At 44.8% G+C, this 24726-nt stretch overlaps 30 non-coding genes across 30 annotated transcripts; all 30 read right to left on the bottom strand.

Annotated features, from left to right (window-relative positions):
• Positions 1–3: 3 nt before the first annotated feature.
• TRNAV-UAC (transfer RNA valine (anticodon UAC)) lies at positions 4–76 on the bottom strand. The gene has a single exon. It is a non-coding gene; the product is annotated as a tRNA-Val (tRNA).
• A 608-nt stretch (positions 77–684) lies between these two features.
• On the bottom strand, positions 685–757 carry TRNAV-UAC (transfer RNA valine (anticodon UAC)). Its single transcript has one exon. It is a non-coding gene; the product is annotated as a tRNA-Val (tRNA).
• Positions 758–1638: 881 nt separating this feature from the next.
• TRNAV-UAC (transfer RNA valine (anticodon UAC)) lies at positions 1639–1711 on the bottom strand. Its single transcript has one exon. It is a non-coding gene; the product is annotated as a tRNA-Val (tRNA).
• Positions 1712–2183: 472 nt separating this feature from the next.
• TRNAV-UAC (transfer RNA valine (anticodon UAC)) lies at positions 2184–2256 on the bottom strand. Its single transcript has one exon. It is a non-coding gene; the product is annotated as a tRNA-Val (tRNA).
• Positions 2257–3000: 744 nt separating this feature from the next.
• On the bottom strand, positions 3001–3073 carry TRNAV-AAC (transfer RNA valine (anticodon AAC)). The gene has a single exon. It is a non-coding gene; the product is annotated as a tRNA-Val (tRNA).
• A 200-nt stretch (positions 3074–3273) lies between these two features.
• On the bottom strand, positions 3274–3346 carry TRNAV-UAC (transfer RNA valine (anticodon UAC)). Its single transcript has one exon. It is a non-coding gene; the product is annotated as a tRNA-Val (tRNA).
• Positions 3347–3953: 607 nt separating this feature from the next.
• Positions 3954–4026, bottom strand: TRNAV-AAC (transfer RNA valine (anticodon AAC)). Its single transcript has one exon. It is a non-coding gene; the product is annotated as a tRNA-Val (tRNA).
• Positions 4027–4226: 200 nt separating this feature from the next.
• On the bottom strand, positions 4227–4299 carry TRNAV-UAC (transfer RNA valine (anticodon UAC)). Its single transcript has one exon. It is a non-coding gene; the product is annotated as a tRNA-Val (tRNA).
• Positions 4300–5179: 880 nt separating this feature from the next.
• On the bottom strand, positions 5180–5252 carry TRNAV-UAC (transfer RNA valine (anticodon UAC)). The gene has a single exon. It is a non-coding gene; the product is annotated as a tRNA-Val (tRNA).
• Positions 5253–5996: 744 nt separating this feature from the next.
• Positions 5997–6069, bottom strand: TRNAV-AAC (transfer RNA valine (anticodon AAC)). The gene has a single exon. It is a non-coding gene; the product is annotated as a tRNA-Val (tRNA).
• A 200-nt stretch (positions 6070–6269) lies between these two features.
• TRNAV-UAC (transfer RNA valine (anticodon UAC)) lies at positions 6270–6342 on the bottom strand. Its single transcript has one exon. It is a non-coding gene; the product is annotated as a tRNA-Val (tRNA).
• A 607-nt stretch (positions 6343–6949) lies between these two features.
• Positions 6950–7022, bottom strand: TRNAV-AAC (transfer RNA valine (anticodon AAC)). Its single transcript has one exon. It is a non-coding gene; the product is annotated as a tRNA-Val (tRNA).
• A 199-nt stretch (positions 7023–7221) lies between these two features.
• On the bottom strand, positions 7222–7294 carry TRNAV-UAC (transfer RNA valine (anticodon UAC)). Its single transcript has one exon. It is a non-coding gene; the product is annotated as a tRNA-Val (tRNA).
• Positions 7295–8445: 1151 nt separating this feature from the next.
• Positions 8446–8518, bottom strand: TRNAV-AAC (transfer RNA valine (anticodon AAC)). The gene has a single exon. It is a non-coding gene; the product is annotated as a tRNA-Val (tRNA).
• A 199-nt stretch (positions 8519–8717) lies between these two features.
• Positions 8718–8790, bottom strand: TRNAV-UAC (transfer RNA valine (anticodon UAC)). The gene has a single exon. It is a non-coding gene; the product is annotated as a tRNA-Val (tRNA).
• Positions 8791–11711: 2921 nt separating this feature from the next.
• Positions 11712–11784, bottom strand: TRNAV-UAC (transfer RNA valine (anticodon UAC)). Its single transcript has one exon. It is a non-coding gene; the product is annotated as a tRNA-Val (tRNA).
• Positions 11785–13072: 1288 nt separating this feature from the next.
• On the bottom strand, positions 13073–13145 carry TRNAY-AUA (transfer RNA tyrosine (anticodon AUA)). The gene has a single exon. It is a non-coding gene; the product is annotated as a tRNA-Tyr (tRNA).
• A 200-nt stretch (positions 13146–13345) lies between these two features.
• On the bottom strand, positions 13346–13418 carry TRNAV-UAC (transfer RNA valine (anticodon UAC)). Its single transcript has one exon. It is a non-coding gene; the product is annotated as a tRNA-Val (tRNA).
• A 63-nt stretch (positions 13419–13481) lies between these two features.
• Positions 13482–13554, bottom strand: TRNAV-UAC (transfer RNA valine (anticodon UAC)). Its single transcript has one exon. It is a non-coding gene; the product is annotated as a tRNA-Val (tRNA).
• Positions 13555–13889: 335 nt separating this feature from the next.
• On the bottom strand, positions 13890–13962 carry TRNAV-UAC (transfer RNA valine (anticodon UAC)). The gene has a single exon. It is a non-coding gene; the product is annotated as a tRNA-Val (tRNA).
• A 336-nt stretch (positions 13963–14298) lies between these two features.
• Positions 14299–14371, bottom strand: TRNAV-UAC (transfer RNA valine (anticodon UAC)). The gene has a single exon. It is a non-coding gene; the product is annotated as a tRNA-Val (tRNA).
• Positions 14372–14434: 63 nt separating this feature from the next.
• Positions 14435–14507, bottom strand: TRNAV-AAC (transfer RNA valine (anticodon AAC)). The gene has a single exon. It is a non-coding gene; the product is annotated as a tRNA-Val (tRNA).
• A 473-nt stretch (positions 14508–14980) lies between these two features.
• On the bottom strand, positions 14981–15053 carry TRNAV-UAC (transfer RNA valine (anticodon UAC)). The gene has a single exon. It is a non-coding gene; the product is annotated as a tRNA-Val (tRNA).
• Positions 15054–15116: 63 nt separating this feature from the next.
• TRNAV-UAC (transfer RNA valine (anticodon UAC)) lies at positions 15117–15189 on the bottom strand. The gene has a single exon. It is a non-coding gene; the product is annotated as a tRNA-Val (tRNA).
• A 335-nt stretch (positions 15190–15524) lies between these two features.
• On the bottom strand, positions 15525–15597 carry TRNAV-AAC (transfer RNA valine (anticodon AAC)). The gene has a single exon. It is a non-coding gene; the product is annotated as a tRNA-Val (tRNA).
• Positions 15598–16887: 1290 nt separating this feature from the next.
• On the bottom strand, positions 16888–16960 carry TRNAV-UAC (transfer RNA valine (anticodon UAC)). The gene has a single exon. It is a non-coding gene; the product is annotated as a tRNA-Val (tRNA).
• Positions 16961–17295: 335 nt separating this feature from the next.
• Positions 17296–17368, bottom strand: TRNAV-AAC (transfer RNA valine (anticodon AAC)). The gene has a single exon. It is a non-coding gene; the product is annotated as a tRNA-Val (tRNA).
• A 1017-nt stretch (positions 17369–18385) lies between these two features.
• On the bottom strand, positions 18386–18458 carry TRNAV-UAC (transfer RNA valine (anticodon UAC)). Its single transcript has one exon. It is a non-coding gene; the product is annotated as a tRNA-Val (tRNA).
• A 2246-nt stretch (positions 18459–20704) lies between these two features.
• Positions 20705–20777, bottom strand: TRNAV-UAC (transfer RNA valine (anticodon UAC)). The gene has a single exon. It is a non-coding gene; the product is annotated as a tRNA-Val (tRNA).
• Positions 20778–23296: 2519 nt separating this feature from the next.
• TRNAV-UAC (transfer RNA valine (anticodon UAC)) lies at positions 23297–23369 on the bottom strand. Its single transcript has one exon. It is a non-coding gene; the product is annotated as a tRNA-Val (tRNA).
• Between the last annotated feature and the right edge of the window lie 1357 nt (positions 23370–24726).

The following is a 24726-nucleotide window of genomic DNA, read 5'->3' as shown; positions in this document are numbered from 1 at the left end:
GTATGTATCTACCAGGGCTCGAACCTGGGACCTTCCGCGTGTAAAGCGGACGTGATAACCACTACACCATAGATACGTAGTAATAATGAGTTTTCCAAGAGACCTAGCTTTTTTATGTCCTATCACGATGGTCAGAATATGTATCTACCAGGGCTCGAACATGGGACCTTCCGCGTGTAAAGCGGACGTGATAACCACTACACCCTAGATACGTAGTAATACTGAGTTTTCCAAGAGACCTAGCTTTTTTGTGTCCTATCACGATGGTCAAAATATGTATCTACCAGGACCCGAACCCGGGACCTTCCGCGTGTAAAGCGGACGTGATAACCACTACACCATAGATACGTAGTAATACTGAGTTTTCCAAGAGAACTAGCTTTTTTATGTCCTATCACGATGGTCAAAATATGTATCTACCAGGGCTCGAACCTGGGACCTTCCGCGTGTATAGCGGACGTGATAACCACTACAACATAGATACGTAGTAGCGCTGAGTTTTCCAAGAGACCTAGCTTTTTTATGCCCAATCACCATGGACAAAATATGTATCTACCAGGGCTCGAACATGGGACCTTCCGCGTGTAAAGCGGACGTTATAAACACTACACCGTAGATACGTAGTAATACTGAGTTTTCCAAGAGACCTAGCTTTTTTTGTGTCCTATCACGATGGTCAAAATATGTATCTACCAGGACCCGAACCTGGGACCTTCCGCGTGTAAAGCGGACGTGATAACCACTACACCATAGATACGTAGCAATACTGAGTTTTCCAAGAGACCTAACTTTTTTTATGTCCTATCACGATGGTCAAAATATGTATCTACCTGGGCTCGAACCTGGGACCTTCCTCGAGTAAAGCGGACGTGATAACCACAACACCATAGATACGTCGTAATGCTGAGTTTTCCAAGAGACCTAGCTTTTTCATGCCCAATCACGATGGACAAAGTAGTTATCTAACAGGGCTCGAACCTGGGACCTTGCACGTGTTAGGCGGACGTGATAACCACTACACCATATATAAGTAGTAATACTGAGTTTTCCGAGAGATCTAGCTAATTTTTATGCCCAATCACGATGGTCAAAATATGTATCTACCAGGGCTCGAACCTGGGACCTTCCGTGTGTAAAGCGGACGTGATAACCACTACAACATAGATACGTAGTAATGCTGAAATTTCCAAGAGACCTAGCTTTTTTATGCCCAATCACGATGGACAAAATATGTGTCTACCTGGCCTCGAACCTGGGACCTTCCCCGTGTAAAGCGGACGTGATAACCACTACACCATAGATACGTAGTGATACTGAGTTTTCCAAGAGACCTAGCTTTTTTATGTCCTATCACGATGGTCAAATTATGCATCTACCAGGGCTCGAACCCGGAACCTTCCGCGTGTAAAGCGGACGTGATAACCACTACAACATAGATACGTAGTAGCGCTGAGTTTTCCAAGAGACCTAGCTTTTTTATGCCCAATCACGATGGACAAAATATGTATCTACCAGGGCTCGAACATGGGACCTTCCGCGTGTAAAGCGGACGTGATAACCACTACACCATACATTCGTAGTTGAGCTGCGTTTTCCAAGAGACCTAGCTTTTTATGCCCAATCACGATGGACAAAATATGTATCTACCAGGGCTCGAACCTGGGACCTTCCGCGTGTAAAGCGGACGTGATAACCACTACAACATAGATACGTAGTAATGCTGAAATTTCCAAGAGACCTAGCTTTTTTATGCCCAATCACGATGGTCAAAATATGCATCTACCAGGGCTCGAACCTGGGACCTTCCGCGTGTAAAGCGGACGTGATAACCACTACAACATAGATACGTAGTAGCGCTGAGTTTTCCAAGAGACCTAGCTTTTTTATGCCCAATCACGATGGACAAAATATTTATCTACCAGGGCTCGAACATGGGACCTTCCGCGTGTAAAGCGGACGTGATAACCACTACACCCTAGATACGTAGTAATACTGAGTTTTCCAAGAGACCTAGCTTTTTTTGTGTCCTATCACGATGGTCAAAATATGTATATATCAGGACCCGAGCCCGGGACCTTCCGCGTGTAAAGCGGACGTGATAACCACTACACCATAGATACGTAGTAATACTGAGTTTTCCAAGAGAACTAGCTTTTTTATGTCCTATCACGATGGTCAAAATATGTATCTACCAGGGCTCGAACCTGGGACCTTCCGCGTGTAAAGCGGGCGTGATAACCACTACACCATAAATACGTAGTAATGCTGAGTTTTCCGAGAGATCTTGCTTTTTTATGCCCAATCACGATGGACAAATATGTATCTAACAGGGCTCGAACCTCGGACCTTGCACGTGTTAGGCGGACGTGATAACCACTCCACCATATATAAGTAGAAATACTGAGTTTTCCGAGAGATCTAGCTAATTTTTATGCCCAATCACGATGGACAAAACATGTATCTACCAGGGCTCGAACATGGGACCTTCCGCGTGTAAAGCGGACGTGATAACCACTACAACATTGATACGTAGTAATGCTGAAATTTCCAAGAGCCCTAGCTTTTTTATGCCCAATCACGATGGACAAAATATGTGTCTACCAGGCCTCGAACCTGGGACCTTCCCCGTGTAAAGCGGACGTGATAACCACTACACCATAGATACGTAGTGATACTGAGTTTTCCAAGAGACCTAGCTTTTTTATGTCCTATCACGATGGTCAAATTATGCATCTACCAGGGCTCGAACCTGGAACCTTCCGCGTGTATAGCGGACGTGATAACCACTACAACATAGATACGTAGTAGCGCTGAGTTTTCCAAGAGACCTAGCTTTTTTATGCCCAATCACGATGGACAAAATATGTATCTACCAGGGCTCGAACATGGGACCTTCCGCGTGTAAAGCGGACGTGATAACCACTACACCATAGATTCGTAGTTGAGCTGAGTTTTCCAAGAGACCTAGCTTTTTTATGCCCAATCACGATGGACAAAATATGTATCTACCAGGGCTCGAACCTTGGACCATCCGCGTGTTAGGCGGACGTGATAACCACTACACCACAGATACGTAGTAGTACTGAGTTTTCCAAGAGACCTAGCTTTTTTTATGTCCTATCACGATGGTCAAAATATGTATCTACCAGGACCCGAACCTGGGACCTTCCGCGTGTAAAGCGGACGTGATAACCACTACACCAAAGATACGTAATAATACTAACTTTTCCAAGAGAACTAGCTTTTTTATGCCCAATCACGATGGACAAAGTATGTATCTACCAGGGCTCGAACCTGGGACCTTCCGCGTGTAAAGCGGACGTGATAACCACTACACCATAGATACGTAGTAATAATGAGTTTTCCAAGAGACCTAGCTTTTTTATGTCCTATCACGATGGTCAGAATATGTATCTACCAGGGCTCGAACATGGGACCTTCCGCGTGTAAAGCGGACGTGATAACCACTACACCCTAGATACGTAGTAATACTGAGTTTTCCAAGAGACCTAGCTTTTTTGTGTCCTATCACGATGGTCAAAATATGTATCTACCAGGACCCGAACCCGGGACCTTCCGCGTGTAAAGCGGACGTGATAACCACTACACCATAGATACGTAGTAATACTGAGTTTTCCAAGAGAACTAGCTTTTTTATGTCCTATCACGATGGTCAAAATATGTATCTACCAGGGCTCGAACCTGGGACCTTCCGCGTGTATAGCGGACGTGATAACCACTACAACATAGATACGTAGTAGCGCTGAGTTTTCCAAGAGACCTAGCTTTTTTATGCCCAATCACGATGGACAAAATATGTATCTACCAGGGCTCGAACATGGGACCTTCCGCGTGTAAAGCGGACGTGATAACCACTACACCATAGATTCGTAGTTGAGCTGAGTTTTCCAAGAGACCTAGCTTTTTTATGCCCAATCACGATGGACAAAATATGTATCTACCAGGGCTCGAACCTGGGACCATCCGCGTGTTAGGCGGATGTGATAACCACTACACCACAGATACGTAGTAGTACTGAGTTTTCCAAGAGACCTAGCTTTTTTTATGTCCTATCACGATGGTGAAAATATGTATCTACCAGGACCCGAACCTGGGACCTTCCGCGTGTAAAGCGGACGTGATAACCACTACACCAAAGATACGTAATAATACTAACTTTTCCAAGAGAACTAGCTTTTTTATGCCCAATCACGATGGACAAAGTATGTATCTACCAGGGCTCGAACCTGGGACCTTCCGCGTGTAAAGCGGACGTGATAACCACTACACCATAGATACGTAGTAATAATGAGTTTTCCAAGAGACCTAGCTTTTTTATGTCCTATCACGATGGTCAGAATATGTATCTACCAGGGCTCGAACATGGGACCTTCCGCGTGTAAAGCGGACGTGATAACCACTACACCCTAGATACGTAGTAATACTGAGTTTTCCAAGAGACCTAGCTTTTTTGTGTCCTATCACGATGGTCAAAATATGTATCTACCAGGACCCGAACCCGGGACCTTCCGCGTGTAAAGCGGACGTGATAACCACTACACCATAGATACGTAGTAATACTGAGTTTTCCAAGAGAACTAGCTTTTTTATGTCCTATCACGATGGTCAAAATATGTATCTACCAGGGCTCGAACCTGGGACCTTCCGCGTGTAAAGCGGACGTGGTAACCACAACAACATAGATACGTAGTAATGCTGAAATTTCCAAGAGACCTAGCTTTTTTATGCCCAATCACGATGGTCAAAATATGCATCTACCAGGGCTCGAACCTGGGACCTTCCGCGTGTAAAGCGGACGTGATAACCACTACAACATAGATACGTAGTAGCGCTGAGTTTTCCAAGAGACCTAGCTTTTTTATGCCCAATCACGATGGACAAAATATTTATCTACCAGGGCTCGAACATGGGACCTTCCGCGTGTAAAGCGGACGTGATAACCACTACACCCTAGATACGTAGTAATACTGAGTTTTCCAAGAGACCTAGCTTTTTTTGTGTCCTATCACGATGGTCAAAATATGTATATATCAGGACCCGAGCCCGGGACCTTTCGCGTGTAAAGCGGACGTGATAACCACTACACCATAGATACGTAGTAATACTGAGTTTTCCAAGAGAACTAGCTTTTTTATGTCCTATCACGATGGTCAAAATATGTATCTACCAGGGCTCGAACCTGGGACCTTCCGCGTGTAAAGCGGGCGTGATAACCACTACACCATAAATACGTAGTAATGCTGAGTTTTCCGAGAGATCTTGCTTTTTTATGCCCAATCACGATGGACAAATATGTATCTAACAGGGCTCGAACCTCGGACCTTGCACGTGTTAGGCGGACGTGATAACCACTCCACCATATATAAGTAGAAATACTGAGTTTTCCGAGAGATCTAGCTAATTTTTATGCCCAATCACGATGGACAAAACATGTATCTACCAGGGCTCGAACATGGGACCTTCCGCGTGTAAAGCGGACGTGACAACCACTACAACATTGATACGTAGTAATGCTGAAATTTCCAAGAGCCCTAGCTTTTTTATGCCCAATCACGATGGACAAAATATGTGTCTACCAGGCCTCGAACCTGGGACCTTCCCCGTGTAAAGCGGACGTGATAACCACTACACCATAGATACGTAGTGATACTGAGTTTTCCAAGAGACCTAGCTTTTTTATGTCCTATCACGATGGTCAAATTATGCATCTACCAGGGCTCGAACCTGGAACCTTCCGCGTGTATAGCGGACGTGATAACCACTACAACATAGATACGTAGTAGCGCTGAGTTTTCCAAGAGACCTAGCTTTTTTATGCCCAATCACGATGGACAAAATATGTATCTACCAGGGCTCGAACATGGGACCTTCCGCGTGTAAAGCGGACGTGATAACCACTACACCATAGATTCGTAGTTGAGCTGAGTTTTCCAAGAGACCTAGCTTTTTTATGCCCAATCACGATGGACAAAATATGTATCTACCAGGGCTCGAACCTTGGACCATCCGCGTGTTAGGCGGACGTGATAACCACTACACCACAGATACGTAGTAGTACTGAGTTTTCCAAGAGACCTAGCTTTTTTTATGTCCTATCACGATGGTCAAAATATGTATCTACCAGGACCCGAACCTGGGACCTTCCGCGTGTAAAGCGGACGTGATAACCACTACACCAAAGATACGTAATAATACTAACTTTTCCAAGAGAACTAGCTTTTTTATGCCCAATCACGATGGACAAAGTATGTATCTACCAGGGCTCGAACCTGGGACCTTCCGCGTGTAAAGCGGACGTGATAACCACTACACCATAGATACGTAGTAATAATGAGTTTTCCAAGAGACCTAGCTTTTTTATGTCCTATCACGATGGTCAGAATATGTATCTACCAGGGCTCGAACATGGGACCTTCCGCGTGTAAAGCGGACGTGATAACCACTACACCCTAGATACGTAGTAATACTGAGTTTTCCAAGAGACCTAGCTTTTTTGTGTCCTATCACGATGGTCAAAATATGTATCTACCAGGACCCGAACCCGGGACCTTCCGCGTGTAAAGCGGACGTGATAACCACTACACCATAGATACGTAGTAATACTGAGTTTTCCAAGAGAACTAGCTTTTTTATGTCCTATCACGATGGTCAAAATATGTATCTACCAGGGCTCGAACCTGGGACCTTCCGCGTGTATAGCGGACGTGATAACCACTACAACATAGATACGTAGTAGCGCTGAGTTTTCCAAGAGACCTAGCTTTTTTATGCCCAATCACGATGGACAAAATATGTATCTACCAGGGCTCGAACATGGGACCTTCCGCGTGTAAAGCGGACGTGATAACCACTACACCATAGATTCGTAGTTGAGCTGAGTTTTCCAAGAGACCTAGCTTTTTTATGCCCAATCACGATGGACAAAATATGTATCTACCAGGGCTCGAACCTGGGACCATCCGCGTGTTAGGCGGATGTGATAACCACTACACCACAGATACGTAGTAGTACTGAGTTTTCCAAGAGACCTAGTTTTTTTATGTCCTATCACGATGGTGAAAATATGTATCTACCAGGACCCGAACCTGGGACCTTCCGCGTGTAAAGCGGACGTGATAACCACTACACCAAAGATACGTAATAATACTAACTTTTCCAAGAGAACTAGCTTTTTTATGCCCAATCACGATGGACAAAGTATGTATCTACCAGGGCTCGAACCTGGGACCTTCCGCGTGTAAAGCGGACGTGATAACCACTACACCATAGATACGTAGTAATAATGAGTTTTCCAAGAGACCTAGCTTTTTTATGTCCTATCACGATGGTCAGAATATGTATCTACCAGGGCTCGAACATGGGACCTTCCGCGTGTAAAGCGGACGTGATAACCACTACACCCTAGATACGTAGTAATACTGAGTTTTCCAAGAGACCTAGCTTTTTTGTGTCCTATCACGATGGTCAAAATATGTATCTACCAGGACCCGAACCCGGGACCTTCCGCGTGTAAAGCGGACGTGATAACCACTACACCATAGATACGTAGTAATACTGAGTTTTCCAAGAGAACTAGCTTTTTTATGTCCTATCACGATGGTCAAAATATGTATCTACCAGGGCTCGAACCTGGGACCTTCCGCGTGTAAAGCGGACGTGGTAACCACAACAACATAGATACGTAGTAATGCTGAAATTTCCAAGAGACCTAGCTTTTTTATGCCCAATCACGATGGTCAAAATATGCATCTACCAGGGCTCGAACCTGGGACCTTCCGCGTGTAAAGCGGACGTGATAACCACTACAACATAGATACGTAGTAGCGCTGAGTTTTCCAAGAGACCTAGCTTTTTTATGCCCAATCACGATGGACAAAATATGTATCTACCAGGGCTCGAACATGGGACCTTCCGCGTGTAAAGCGGACGTGATAACCACCACACCCTAGATACGTAGTAATACTGAGTTTTCCAAGAGACCTAGCTTTTTTGTGTCCTATCACGATGGTCAAAATATGTATCTACCAGGACCCGAACCCGGGACCTTCCGCGTGTAAAGCGGACGTGATAACCACTACACCATAGATACGTAGTAATACTGAGTTTTCCAAGAGAACTAGCTTTTTTATGTCCTATCACGATGGTCAAAATATGTATCTACCAGGGCTCGAACCTGGGACCTTCCGCGTGTATAGCGGACGTGATAACCACTACAACATAGATACGTAGTAGCGCTGAGTTTTCCAAGAGACCTAGCTTTTTTATGCCCAATCACGATGGACAAAATATGTATCTACCAGGGCTCGAACATGGGACCTTCCGCGTGTAAAGCGGACGTGATAACCACTACACCATAGATTCGTAGTTGAGCTGAGTTTTCCAAGAGACCTAGCTTTTTTATGCCCAATCACGATGGACAAAATATGTATCTACCAGGGCTCGAACCTGGGACCATCCGCGTGTTAGGCGGATGTGATAACCACTACACCACAGATACGTAGTAGTACTGAGTTTTCCAAGAGACCTAGTTTTTTTATGTCCTATCACGATGGTGAAAATATGTATCTACCAGGACCCGAACCTGGGACCTTCCGCGTGTAAAGCGGACGTGATAACCACTACACCAAAGATACGTAATAATACTAACTTTTCCAAGAGAACTAGCTTTTTTATGCCCAATCACGATGGACAAAGTATGTATCTACCAGGGCTCGAACCTGGGACCTTCCGCGTGTAAAGCGGACGTGATAACCACTACACCATAGATACGTAGTAATAATGAGTTTTCCAAGAGACCTAGCTTTTTTATGTCCTATCACGATGGTCAGAATATGTATCTACCAGGGCTCGAACATGGGACCTTCCGCGTGTAAAGCGGACGTGATAACCACTACACCCTAGATACGTAGTAATACTGAGTTTTCCAAGAGACCTAGCTTTTTTGTGTCCTATCACGATGGTCAAAATATGTATCTACCAGGACCCGAACCCGGGACCTTCCGCGTGTAAAGCGGACGTGATAACCACTACACCATAGATACGTAGTAATACTGAGTTTTCCAAGAGAACTAGCTTTTTTATGTCCTATCACGATGGTCAAAATATGTATCTACCAGGGCTCGAACCTGGGACCTTCCGCGTGTAAAGCGGACGTGGTAACCACAACAACATAGATACGTAGTAATGCTGAAATTTCCAAGAGACCTAGCTTTTTTATGCCCAATCACGATGGTCAAAATATGCATCTACCAGGGCTCGAACCTGGGACCTTCCGCGTGTAAAGCGGACGTGATAACCACTACAACATAGATACGTAGTAGCGCTGAGTTTTCCAAGAGACCTAGCTTTTTTATGCCCAATCACGATGGACAAAATATGTATCTACCAGGGCTCGAACATGGGACCTTCCGCGTGTAAAGCGGACGTGATAACCACCACACCCTAGATACGTAGTAATACTGAGTTTTCCAAGAGACCTAGCTTTTTTGTGTCCTATCACGATGGTCAAAATATGTATCTACCAGGACCCGAACCCGGGACCTTCCGCGTGTAAAGCGGACGTGACAACCACTACACCATAGTTACGTAGTAATACTGAGTTTTCCAAGAGAACTAGCTTTTTATGTCCTATCACGATGGTCAAAATATGTATCTACCAGGGCTCAAACCTGGGACCTTCCGCGTGTAAAGCGGGCGTGATAACCACTACACCATAAATACGTAGTAATGCTGAGTTTTCCGAGAGATCTTGCTTTTTTATGCCCAATCACGATGGACAAATATGTATCTAACAGGGCTCGAACCTCGGACCTTGCACGTGTTAGGCGGACGTGATAACCACTCCACCATATATAAGTAGTAATACTGAGTTTTCCGAGAGATCTAGCTAATTTTTATGCCCAATCACGATGGACAAAACATGTATCTACCAGGGCTCGAACATGGGACCTTCCGCGTGTAAAGCGGACGTGATAACCACTACAACATTGATACGTAGTAATGCTGAAATTTCCAAGAGCCCTAGCTTTTTTATGCCCAATCACGATGGACAAAATATGTGTCTACCAGGCCTCGAACCTGGGACCATCCGCGTGTTAGGCGGACGTGATAACCACTACACCACAGATACGTAGTAGTACTGAGTTTTCCAAGAGACCTAGCTTTTTTTATGTCCTATCACGATGGTGAAAATATGTATCTACCAGGACCCGAACCTGGGACCTTCCGCGTGTAAAGCGGACGTGATAACCACTACACCCTAGATACGTAGTAATACTGAGTTTTCCAAGAGACCTAGCTTTTTTGTGTCCTATCACGATGGTCAAAATATGTATCTACCAGGACCCGAACCCGGGACCTTCCGCGTGTAAAGCGGACGTGATAACCACTACACCATAGATACGTAGTAATACTGAGTTTTCCAAGAGAACTAGCTTTTTTATGTCCTATCACGATGGTCAAAATATGTATCTACCAGGGCTCGAACCTGGGACCTTCCGCGTGTAAAGCGGACGTGGTAACCACAACAACATAGATACGTAGTAATGCTGAAATTTCCAAGAGACCTAGCTTTTTTATGCCCAATCACGATGGTCAAAATATGCATCTACCAGGGCTCGAACCTGGGACCTTCCGCGTGTAAAGCGGACGTGATAACCACTACAACATAGATACGTAGTAGCGCTGAGTTTTCCAAGAGACCTAGCTTTTTTATGCCCAATCACGATGGACAAAATATGTATCTACCAGGGCTCGAACATGGGACCTTCCGCGTGTAAAGCGGACGTGATAACCACCACACCCTAGATACGTAGTAATACTGAGTTTTCCAAGAGACCTAGCTTTTTTGTGTCCTATCACGATGGTCAAAATATGTATCTACCAGGACCCGAACCCGGGACCTTCCGCGTGTAAAGCGGACGTGACAACCACTACACCATAGATACGTAGTAATACTGAGTTTTCCAAGAGAACTAGCTTTTTATGTCCTATCACGATGGTCAAAATATGTATCTACCAGGGCTCAAACCTGGGACCTTCCGCGTGTAAAGCGGGCGTGATAACCACTACACCATAAATACGTAGTAATGCTGAGTTTTCCGAGAGATCTTGCTTTTTTATGCCCAATCACGATGGACAAATATGTATCTAACAGGGCTCGAACCTCGGACCTTGCACGTGTTAGGCGGACGTGATAACCACTCCACCATATATAAGTAGTAATACTGAGTTTTCCGAGAGATCTAGCTAATTTTTATGCCCAATCACGATGGACAAAACATGTATCTACCAGGGCTCGAACATGGGACCTTCCGCGTGTAAAGCGGACGTGATAACCACTACAACATTGATACGTAGTAATGCTGAAATTTCCAAGAGCCCTAGCTTTTTTATGCCCAATCACGATGGACAAAATATGTGTCTACCAGGCCTCGAACCTGGGACCATCCGCGTGTTAGGCGGACGTGATAACCACTACACCACAGATACGTAGTAGTACTGAGTTTTCCAAGAGACCTAGCTTTTTTTATGTCCTATCACGATGGTGAAAATATGTATCTACCAGGACCCGAACCTGGGACCTTCCGCGTGTAAAGCGGACGTGATAACCACTACACCAAAGATACGTAATAATACTAACTTTTCCAAGAGAACTAGCTTTTTTATGCCCAATCACGATGGACAAAGTATGTATCTACCAGGGCTCGAACCTGGGACCTTCCGCGTGTAAAGCGGACGTGATAACCACTACACCATAGATACGTAGTAATAATGAGTTTTCCAAGAGACCTAGCTTTTTTATGTCCTATCACGATGGTCAGAATATGTATCTACCAGGGCTCGAACATGGGACCTTCCGCGTGTAAAGCGGACGTGATAACCACTACACCCTAGATACGTAGTAATACTGAGTTTTCCAAGAGACCTAGCTTTTTTGTGTCCTATCACGATGGTCAAAATATGTATCTACCAGGACCCGAACCCGGGACCTTCCGCGTGTAAAGCGGACGTGATAACCACTACACCATAGATACGTAGTAATACTGAGTTTTCCAAGAGAACTAGCTTTTTTATGTCCTATCACGATGGTCAAAATATGTATCTACCAGGGCTCGAACCTGGGACCTTCCGCGTGTAAAGCGGACGTGGTAACCACAACAACATAGATACGTAGTAATGCTGAAATTTCCAAGAGACCTAGCTTTTTTATGCCCAATCACGATGGTCAAAATATGCATCTACCAGGGCTCGAACCTGGGACCTTCCGCGTGTAAAGCGGACGTGATAACCACTACAACATAGATACGTAGTAGCGCTGAGTTTTCCAAGAGACCTAGCTTTTTTATGCCCAATCACGATGGACAAAATATGTATCTACCAGGGCTCGAACATGGGACCTTCCGCGTGTAAAGCGGACGTGATAACCACCACACCCTAGATACGTAGTAATGCTGAGTTTTCCAAGAGACCTAGCTTTTTTGTGTCCTATCACGATGGTCAAAATATGTATCTACCAGGACCCGAACCCGGGACCTTCCGCGTGTAAAGCGGACGTGACAACCACTACACCATAGATACGTAGTAATACTGAGTTTTCCAAGAGAACTAGCTTTTTTATGTCCTATCACGATGGTCAAAATATGTATCTACCAGGGCTCAAACCTGGGACCTTCCGCGTGTAAAGCGGGCGTGATAACCACTACACCATAAATACGTAGTAATGCTGAGTTTTCCGAGAGATCTTGCTTTTTTATGCCCAATCACGATGGACAAATATGTATCTAACAGGGCTCGAACCTCGGACCTTGCACGTGTTAGGCGGACGTGATAACCACTCCACCATATATAAGTAGTAATACTGAGTTTTCCGAGAGATCTAGCTAATTTTTATGCCCAATCACGATGGACAAAACATGTATCTACCAGGGCTCGAACATGGGACCTTCCGCGTGTAAAGCGGACGTGATAACCACTACAACATTGATACGTAGTAATGCTGAAATTTCCAAGAGCCCTAGCTTTTTTATGCCCAATCACGATGGACAAAATATGTGTCTACCAGGCCTCGAACCTGGGACCATCCGCGTTATAGGCGGACGTGATAACCACTACACCACAGATACGTAGTAGTACTGAGTTTTCCAAGAGACCTAGCTTTTTTTATGTCCTATCACGATGGTCAAAATATGTATCTACCAGGACCCGAACCTGGGACCTTCCGCGTGTAAAGCGGACGTGATAACCACTACACCAAAGATACGTAATAATACTAACTTTTCCAAGAGAACTAGCTTTTTTATGCCCAATCACGATGGACAAAGTATGTATCTACCAGGGCTCGAACCTGGGACCTTCCGCGTGTAAAGCGGACGTGATAACCACTACACCATAGATACGTAGTAATAATGAGTTTTCCAAGAGACCTAGCTTTTTTATGTCCTATCACGATGGTCAGAATATGTATCTACCAGGGCTCGAACATGGGACCTTCCGCGTGTAAAGCGGACGTGATAACCACTACACCATAGATACGTAGTGATACTGAGTTTTCCAAGAGACCTAGCTTTTTTATGTCCTATCACGATGGTCAAATTATGCATCTACCAGGGCTCGAACCTGGAACCTTCCGCGTGTATAGCGGACGTGATAACCACTACAACATAGATACGTAGTAGCGCTGAGTTTTCCAAGAGACCTAGCTTTTTTATGTCCTATCACGATGGTCAAAATATGTATCTACCAGGACCCGAACCTGGGACCTTCCGCGTGTAAAGCGGACGTGATAACCACTACACCAAAGATACGTAATAATACTAGCTTTTCCAAGAGAACTAGCTTTTTTATGCCCAATCACGATGGACAAAGTATGTATCTACCAGGGCTCGAACCTGGGACCTTCCGCGTGTAAAGCGGACGTGATAACCACTACACCATAGATACGTAGTAATAATGAGTTTTCCAAGAGACCTAGCTTTTTTATGTCCTATCACGATGGTCAGAATATGTATCTACCAGGGCTCGAACATGGGACCTTCCGCGTGTAAAGCGGACGTGATAACCACTACACCCTAGATACGTAGTAATACTGAGTTTTCCAAGAGACCTAGCTTTTTTGTGTCCTATCACGATGGTCAAAATATGTATCTACCACGACCCGAACCCGGGACCTTCCGCGTGTAAAGCGGACGTGACAACCACTACACCATAGATACGTAGTAATACTGAGTTTTCCAAGAGAACTAGCTTTTTTTATGTCCTATCACGATGGTCAAAATATGTATCTACCAGGGCTCGAACCTGGGACCTTCCGCGTGTAAAGCGGACGTGATAACCACTACACCATAGATTCGTAGTTGAGCTGAGTTTTCCAAGAGACCTAGCTTTTTTATGCCCAATCACGATGGACAAAATATGTATCTACCAGGGCTCGAACCTGGGACCATCCGCATGTTAGGCGGACGTGATAACCACTACACCACAGATACGTAGTAGTACTGAGTTTTCCAAGAGACCTAGCTTTTTTTATGTCCTATCACGATGGTCAAAATATGTATCTACCAGGACCCGAACCTGGGACCTTCCGCGTGTAAAGCGGACGTGATAACCACTACACCCTAGATACGTAGTAATACTGAGTTTTCCAAGAGACCTAGCTTTTCTATGCCCAATCACGATGGACAAAATATGTGTCTACCAGGGCTCGAACCTGGGACCTTCCGCGTGTAAAGCGGACGTGATAACCACTACAACATTGATACGTAGTAATGCTGAAATTTCCAAGAGCCCTAGCTTTTTTATGCCCAATCACGATGGACAAAATATGTGTCTACCAGGCCTCGAACCTGGGACCATCCGCGTGTTAGGCGGACGTGATAACCACTACACCACAGATACGTAGTAGTACTGAGTTTTCCAAGAGACCTAGCTTTTTTTATGTCCTATCACGATGGTCAAAATATGTATCTACCAGGACCCGAACCTGGGACCTTCCGCGTGTAAAGCGGACGTGATAACCACTACACCATAGATACGTAGTAATAATGAGTTTTCCAAGAGACCTAGCTTTTTTATGTCCTATCACGATGGTCAGAATATGTATCTACCAGGGCTCGAACATGGGACCTTCCGCGTGTAAAGCGGACGTGATAACCACTACACCATAGATACGTAGTGATACTGAGTTTTCCAAGAGACCTAGCTTTTTTATGTCCTATCACGATGGTCAAATTATGCATCTACCAGGGCTCGAACCTGGAACCTTCCGCGTGTATAGCGGACGTGATAACCACTACAACATAGATACGTAGTAGCGCTGAGTTTTCCAAGAGACCTAGCTTTTTTATGCCCAATCACGATGGACAAAATATGTATCTACCAGGGCTCGAACATGGGACCTTCCGCGTGTAAAGCGGACGTGATAACCACTACACCATAGATTCGTAGTTGAGCTGAGTTTTCCAAGAGACCTAGCTTTTTTATGCCCAATCACGATGGACAAAATATGTATCTACCAGGGCTCGAACCTGGGACCATCCGCATGTTAGGCGGACGTGATAACCACTACACCACAGATACGTAGTAGTACTGAGTTTTCCAAGAGACCTAGCTTTTTTTATGTCCTATCACGATGGTCAAAATATGTATCTACCAGGACCCGAACCTGGGACCTTCCGCGTGTAAAGCGGACGTGATAACCACTACACCAAAGATACGTAATAATACTAACTTTTCCAAGAGAACTAGCTTTTTTATGCCCAATCACGATGGTCAGAATATGTATCTACCAGGGCTCGAACATGGGACCTTCCGCGTGTAAAGCGGACGTGATAACCACTACACCCTAGATACGTAGTAATACTGAGTTTTCCAAGAGACCTAGCTTTTTTGTGTCCTATCACGATGGTCAAAATATGTATTTACCAGGACCCGAACCCGGGACCTTCCGCGTGTAAAGCGGACGTGATAACCACTACACCATAGATTCGTAGTAATACTGAGTTTTCCAAGAGAACTAGCTTTTTTATGTCCTATCACGATGGTCAAAATATGTATCTACCAGGGCTCGAACCTGGGACCTTCCGCGTGTAAAGCGGACGTGGTAACCACAACAACATAGATACGTAGTAATGCTGAAATTTCCAAGAGACCTAGCTTTTTTATGCCCAATCACGATGGTCAAAATATGCATCTACCAGGGCTCGAACCTGGGACCTTCCGCGTGTAAACCGGACGTGATAACCACTACAACATAGATACGTAGTAGCGCTGAGTTTTCCAAGAGACCTAGCTTTTTTATGCCCAATCACGATGGACAAAATATGTATCTACCAGGGCTCGAACATGGGACCTTCCGCGTGTAAAGCGGACGTGATAACCACTACACCCTAGATACGTAGTAATACTGAGTTTTCCAAGAGACCTAGCTTTTTTGTGTCCTATCACGATGGTCAAAATATGTATCTACCAGGACCCGAACCCGGGACCTTCCGCGTGTAAAGCGGACGTGACAACCACTACACCATAGATACGTAGTAATACTGAGTTTTCCAAGAGAACTAGCTTTTTTTATGTCCTATCACGATGGTCAAAATATGTATCTACCAGGGCTCGAACCTGGGACCTTCCGCGTGTAAAGCGCGCGTGATAACCACTACACCATAAATACGTAGTAATGCTGAGTTTTCCGAGAGATCTTGCTTTTTTATGCCCAATCACGATGGACAAATATGTATCTAACAGGGCTCGAACCTGGGACCTTGCACGTGTTAGGCGGACGTGATAACCACTCCACCATATATAAGTAGTAATACTGAGTTTTCCGAGAGATCTAGCTAATTTTTATGCCCAATCACGATGGACAAAACATGTATCTACCAGGGCTCGAACATGGGACCTTCCGCGTGTAAAGCGGACGTGATAACCACTACACCATAGATACGTAGTGATACTGAGTTTTCCAAGAGACCTAGCTTTTTTATGTCCTATCACGATGGTCAAATTATGCATCTACCAGGGCTCGAACCTGGAACCTTCCGCGTGTATAGCGGACGTGATAACCACTACAACATCGATACGTAGTAGCGCTGAGTTTTCCAAGAGACCTAGCTTTTTTATGCCCAATCACGATGGACAAAATATGTATCTACCAGGGCTCGAACATGGGACCTTCCGCGTGTAAAGCGGACGTGATAACCACTACACCATAGATTCGTAGTTGAGCTGAGTTTTCCAAGAGACCTAGCTTTTTTATGCCCAATCACGATGGACAAAATATGTATCTACCAGGGCTCGAACCTGGGACCATCCGCATGTTAGGCGGACGTGATAACCACTACACCACAGATACGTAGTAGTACTGAGTTTTCCAAGAGACCTAGCTTTTTTTATGTCCTATCACGATGGTCAAAATATGTATCTATCAGGACCCGAACCTGGGACCTTCCGCGTGTAAAGCGGACGTGATAACCACTACACCAAAGATACGTAATAATACTAACTTTTCCAAGAGAACTAGCTTTTTTATGCCCAATCACGATGGTCAGAATATGTATCTACCAGGGCTCGAACATGGGACCTTCCGCGTGTAAAGCGGACGTGATAACCACTACACCCTAGATACGTAGTAATACTGAGTTTTCCAAGAGACCTAGCTTTTTTGTGTCCTATCACGATGGTCAAAATATGTATCTACCAGGACCCGAACCCGGGACCTTCCGCGTGTAAAGCGGACGTGATAACCACTACACCATAGATTCGTAGTAATACTGAGTTTTCCAAGAGAACTAGCTTTTTTATGTCCTATCACGATGGTCAAAATATGTATCTACCAGGGCTCGAACCTGGGACCTTCCGCGTGTAAAGCGGACGTGGTAACCACAACAACATAGATACGTAGTAATGCTGAAATTTCCAAGAGACCTAGCTTTTTTATGCCCAATCACGATGGTCAAAATATGCATCTACCAGGGCTCGAACCTGGGACCTTCCGCGTGTAAACCGGACGTGATAACCACTACAACATAGATACGTAGTAGCGCTGAGTTTTCCAAGAGACCTAGCTTTTTTATGCCCAATCACGATGGACAAAATATGTATCTACCAGGGCTCGAACATGGGACCTTCCGCGTGTAAAGCGGACGTGATAACCACTACACCCTAGATACGTAGTAATACTGAGTTTTCCAAGAGACCTAGCTTTTTTGTGTCCTATCACGATGGTCAAAATATGTATCTACCAGGACCCGAACCCGGGACCTTCCGCGTGTAAAGCGGACGTGACAACCACTACACCATAGATACGTAGTAATACTGAGTTTTCCAAGAGAACTAGCTTTTTTTATGTCCTATCACGATGGTCAAAATATGTATCTACCAGGGCTCGAACCTGGGACCTTCCGCGTGTAAAGCGGGCGTGATAACCACTACACCATAAATACGTAGTAATGCTGAGTTTTCCGAGAGATCTTGCTTTTTTATGCCCAATCACGATGGACAAATATGTATCTAACAGGGCTCGAACCTGGGACCTTGCACGTGTTAGGCGGACGTGATAACCACTCCACCATATATAAGTAGTAATACTGAGTTTTCCGAGAGATCTAGCTAATTTTTATGCCCAATCACGATGGACAAAACATGTATCTACCAGGGCTCGAACATGGGACCTTCCGCGTGTAAAGCGGACGTGATAACCACTACAACATAGATACGTAGTAATGCTGAAATTTCCAATAGACCTAGCTTTTCTATGCCCAATCACGATGGACAAAATATGTGTCTACCAGGGCTCGAACCTGGGACCTTCCCCGTGTAAAGCGGACGTGATAACCACTACACCATAGATACGTAGTAATACTGAGCTTTCCAAGAGACCTAGCTTTTTTATGCCCAATCACGATGGACAAAATATGTATCTACCAGGGCTCGAACATGGGACCTTCCGCGTGTAAAGCGGACGTGATAACCACTACACCCTAGATACGTAGTAATACTGAGTTTTCCAAGAGACCTAGCTTTTTTTATGTCCTATCACGATGGTCAAAATATGTATCTACCAGGGCTCGAACCTGGGACCTTCCGCGTGTAAAGCGGACGTGATAGCCACTACAACATAGATACGTATTAATGCTGAAATTTCCAATAGACCTAGCTTTTTTATGCCCAATCACGATGGACAAAATATGTGTCTACCAGGGCTCGAACCTGGGACCTTCCCCGTGTAAAGCGGACGTGATAACCACTACAACATAGATACGTAGTAATACTGAGCTTTCCAAGAGACCTAGCTTTTTTATGCCCAATCACGATGGACAAAATATGTATCTACCAGGGCTCGAACATGGGACCTTCCGCGTGTAAAGCGGACGTGATAACCACTACACCCTAGATACGTAGTAATACTGAGTTTTCCAAGAGACCTAGCTTTTTTATGTCCTATCACGATGGTCAAAATATGTATCTAACAGGGCTCGAACATGGGACCTTCCGCGTGTAAAGCGGACGTGATAACCACTACACCCTAGATACGTAGTAATACTGAGTTTTCCAAGAGACCTAGCTTTTTTTATGTCCTATCACGATGGTCAAAATATGTGTCTACCAGGGCTCGAACCTGGGACCTTCCCCGTGTAAAGCGGACGTGATAACCACTACACCATAGATACGTAGTAATACTGAGCTTTCCAAGAGACCTAGCTTTTTTATGCCCGATCACGATGGACAAAATATGTATCTACCAGGGCTCGAACATGGGACCTTCCGCGTGTAAAGCGGACGTGATAACCACTACACCCTAGATACGTAGTAATACTGAGTTTTCCAAGAGACCTAGCTTTTTTTATGTCCTATCACGATGGTCAAAATATGTATCTACCAGGACCCGAACCTGGGACCTTCCGCGAGTAAAGCGGACGTGATAACCACTACACCATAGATACGTCGTAATGCTGAGTTTTCCAAGAGACCTAGCTTTTTTATGCCCAATCACGATGGACAAAATATGTATCTAACAGGGCTCGAACCTGGGACCTTGCACGTGTTAGGCGGACGTGATAACCGCTACACAATATATAAGTAGTAATACTGAGTTTTCCGAGAGATTTAGCTAATTTTTATGCCCAATCACGATGGTCAAAATATGTATCTAACAGGGCTCGAACCTGGGACCTTCCGCGTGTAAAGCGGACGTGATAACCACTACACCATAAATACGTAGTAATGCTGAGTTTTCCGAGAGATCTTGCTTTTTTAAGCCCAATCACGATGGACAAATATGTATCTAACAGGGCTCGAACCTGGGACCTTGCACGTGTTAGGCGGACGTGATAACCACTCCACCATATATAAGTAGTAATACTGAGTTTTCAGAGAGATCTAGCTAATTTTTATGCCCAATCACGATGGACAAAACATGGATCTACCAGGGCTCGAACATGGGACCTTCCGCGTGTAAAGCGGACGTGATAACCACTACAACATAGATACGTAGTAATGCTGAAATTTCCAATAGACCTAGCTTTTTTATGCCCAATCACGATGGACAAAATATGTGTCTACCAGGGCTCGAACCTGGGACCTTCCCCGTGTAAAGCGGACGTGATAACCACTACAACATAGATACGTAGTAATACTGAGCTTTCCAAGAGACCTAGCTTTTTTGTGTCCTATCACGATGGTCAAAATATGTATCTACCAGGGCTCGAACCTGGGACCTTCCGCGTGTAAAGCGGGCGTGATAACCACTACACCATAAATACGTAGTAATGCTGAGTTTTCCGAGAGATCTTGCTTTTTTAAGCCCAATCACGATGGACAAATATGTATCTAACAGGGCTCGAACCTGGGACCTTGCACGTGTTAGGCGGACGTGATAACCACTCCACCATATATAAGTAGTAATACTGAGTTTTCAGAGAGATCTAGCTAATTTTTATGCCCAATCACGATGGACAAAACATGGATCTACCAGGGCTCGAACATGGGACCTTCCGCGTGTAAAGCGGACGTGATAACCACTACAACATAGATACGTAGTAATGCTGAAATTTCCAATAGACCTAGCTTTTTTATGCCCAATCACGATGGACAAAATATGTATCTACCAGGGCTCGAACCTGGGACTTTCCGCGTGTAAAGCGGACGTGATAACCACTACAACATAGATACGTAGTAATGCTGAAATTTCCAATAGACCTAGCTTTTTTATGCCCAATCACGATGGACAAAATATGTGTCTACCAGGGCTCGAACCTGGGACCTTCCCCGTGTAAAGCGGACGTGATAACCACTACAACATAGATACGTAGTAATACTGAGCTTTCCAAGAGACCTAGCTTTTTTATGCCCAATCACGATGGACAAAATATGTATCTACCAGGGCTCGAACATGGGACCTTCCGCGTGTAAAGCGGGCGTGATAACCACTACACCCTAGATACGTAGTAATACTGAGTTTTCCAAGAGACCTAGCTTTTTTTATGTCCTATCACGATGGTCAAAATATGTATCTACCAGGGCTCGAACCTGGGACCTTCCGCGTGTAAAGCGGACGTGATAGCCACTACAACATAGATACGTAGTACTGCTGAAATTTCCAATAGACCTAGCTTTTTTATGCCCAATCACGATGGACAAAATATGTGTCTACCAGGGCTCGAACCTGGGACGTTCCCCGTGTAAAGCGGACGTGATAACCACTACACCATAGATACGTAGTAATACTGAGCTTTCCAAGAGACCTAGCTTTTTTATGCCCAATCACGATGGACAAAATATGTATCTATCAGGGCTCGAACATGGGACCTTCCGCCTGTAAAGCGGACGTGATAACCACTACACCCTAGATACGTAGTAATACTGAGTTTTCCAAGAGACCTAGCTTTTTTATGTCCTATCACGATGGTCAAAATATGTATCTACCAGGACCCGAACCTGGGACCTTCCGCGAGTAAAGCGGACGTGATAACCACTACACCATAGATACGTCGTAATGCTGAGTTTTCCGAGAGACCTAGCTTTTTTATGCCCAATCACGATGGACAAAATATGTATCTAACAGGGCTCGAACCTGGGACCTTGCACGTGTTAGGCGGACGTGATAACCGCTACACAATATATAAGTAGTAATACTGAGTTTTCCGAGAGATCTAGCTAATTTTTATGCCCAATCACGATGGTCAAAATATGTATCTAACAGGGCTCGAACCTGGGACCTTCCGCGTGTAAAGCGGACGTGATAACCACTACACCATAAATACGTAGTAATGCTGAGTTTTCCGAGAGATCTTGCTTTTTTAAGCCCAATCACGATGCACAAATGTGTATCTAACAGGGCTCGAACCTGGGACCTTGCACGTGTTAGGCGGACGTGATAACCACTCCACCATATATAAGTAGTAATACTGAGTTTTCAGAGAGATCTAGCTAATTTTTATGCCCAATCACGATGGACAAAACATGGATCTACCAGGGCTCGAACATGGGACCTTCCGCGTGTAAAGCGGACGTGATAACCACTACAACATAGATACGTAGTAATGCTGAAATTTCCAATAGACCTAGCTTTTTTATGCCCAATCACGATGGACAAAATATGTGTCTACCAGGGCTCGAACCTGGGACCTTCCCCGTGTAAAGCAGACGTGATAACCACTACAACATAGATACGTAGTAATACTGAGCTTTCCAAGAGACCTAGCTTTTTTATGCCCAATCACGATGGACAAAATATGTATCTACCAGGGCTCGAACATGGGACCTTCCGCGTGTAAAGCGGACGTGATAACCACTACACCCTAGATACGTAGTAATACTGAGTTTTCCAAGAGACCTAGCTTTTTTTATGTCCTATCACGATGGTCAAAATATGTATCTACCAGGGCTCGAACCTGGGACCTTCCGCGTGTAAAGCGGACGTGATAGCCACTACAACATAGATACGTAGTAATGCTGAAATTTCCAATAGACCTAGCTTTTTTATGCCCAATCACGATGGACAAAATATGTGTCTACCAGGGCTCGAACCTGGGACCTTCCGCGAGTAAAGCGGACGTGATAACCACTACACCATAGATACGTCGTAATGCTGAGTTTTCCAAGAGATCTAGCTTTTTTATGCCCAATCACGATGGACAAAATATGTATCTAACAGGGCTCGAACCTGGGACCTTGCACGTGTTAGGCGGACGTGATAACCGCTACACCATATATAAGTAGTAATACTGAGTTTTCCGAGAGATCTAGCTAATTTTTATGCCCAATCACGATGGTCAAAATATGTATCTACCAGGGCTTGAACCTGGGACCTACCGCGTGTAAAGCGGACGTGATAACCACTACACCATAGATACGTAGTAATACTGAGTTTTCCAAGAGACCTAGCTTTTTTATGTCCTATCACGATGGACAAATATGTATCTAACAGGGCTCGAACCTGGGACCTTGCACGTGTTAGGCGGACGTGATAACCACTCCACCATATATAAGTAGTAATACTGAGTTTTCAGAGAGATCTAGCTAATTTTTATGCCCAATCACGATGGACAAAACATGGATCTACCAGGGCTCGAACATGGGACCTTCCGCGTGTAAAGCGGACGTGATAACCACTACACCCTAGATACGTAGTAATACTGAGTTTTCCAAGAGACCTAGCTTTTTTTATGTCCTATCACGATGGTCAAAATATGTATCTACCAGGACCCGAACCTGGGACCTTCCGCGAGTAAAGCGGACGTGATAACCACTACACCATAGATACGTCGTAATGCTGAGTTTTCCAAGAGACCTAGCTTTTTTATGCCCAATCACGATGGACAAAATATGTATCTAACAGGGCTCGAACCTGGGACCTTGCACGTGTTAGGCGGAGGTGATAACCGCTACACCATATATAAGTAGTAATACTGAGTTTTCCGAGAGATCTAGCTAATTTTTATGCCCAATCACGATGGTCAAAATATGTATCTAACAGGGCTCGAACCTGGGACCTTCCGCGTGTAAAGCGGACGTGATAACCACTACACCATAAATACGTAGTAATGCTGAGTTTTCCGAGAGATCTTGCTTTTTTAAGCCCAATCACGATGGACAAATATGTATCTAACAGGGCTCGAACCTGGGACCTTGCACGTGTTAGGCGGACGTGATAACCACTCCACCATATATAAGTAGTAATACTGAGTTTTCAGAGAGATCTAGCTAATTTTTATGCCCAATCACGATGGACAAAACATGGATCTACCAGGGCTCGAACATGGGACCTTCCGCGTGTAAAGCGGACGTGATAACCACTACAACATAGATACGTAGTAATGCTGAAATTTCCAATAGACCTAGCTTTTTTATGCCCAATCACGATGGACAAAATATGTGTCTACCAGGGCTCGAACCTGGGACCTTCCCCGTGTAAAGCGGACGTGATAACCACTACAACATAGATACGTAGTAATACTGAGCTTTCCAAGAGACCTAGCTTTTTTATGCCCAATCACGATGGACAAAATATGTATCTACCAGGGCTCGAACATGGGACCTTCCGCGTGTAAAGCGGACGTGATAACCACTACACCCTAGATACGTAGTAATACTGAGTTTTCCAAGAGACCTAGCTTTTTTTATGTCCTATCACGATGGTCAAAATATGTATCTACCAGGGCTCGAACCTGGGACCTTCCGCGTGTAAAGCGGACGTGATAGCCACTACAA

This window comes from Phalangium opilio, unplaced genomic scaffold (genome assembly GCF_054372755.1).
Source record: "Phalangium opilio isolate 3A_F unplaced genomic scaffold, DU_Popi_V2 ptg000013l_1, whole genome shotgun sequence".
NCBI lineage: Eukaryota > Metazoa > Arthropoda > Arachnida > Opiliones > Phalangiidae > Phalangium > Phalangium opilio.
Note: the sequence above shows the minus strand (reverse complement) of the source record. Positions and strands in the feature narration are given on the sequence as shown.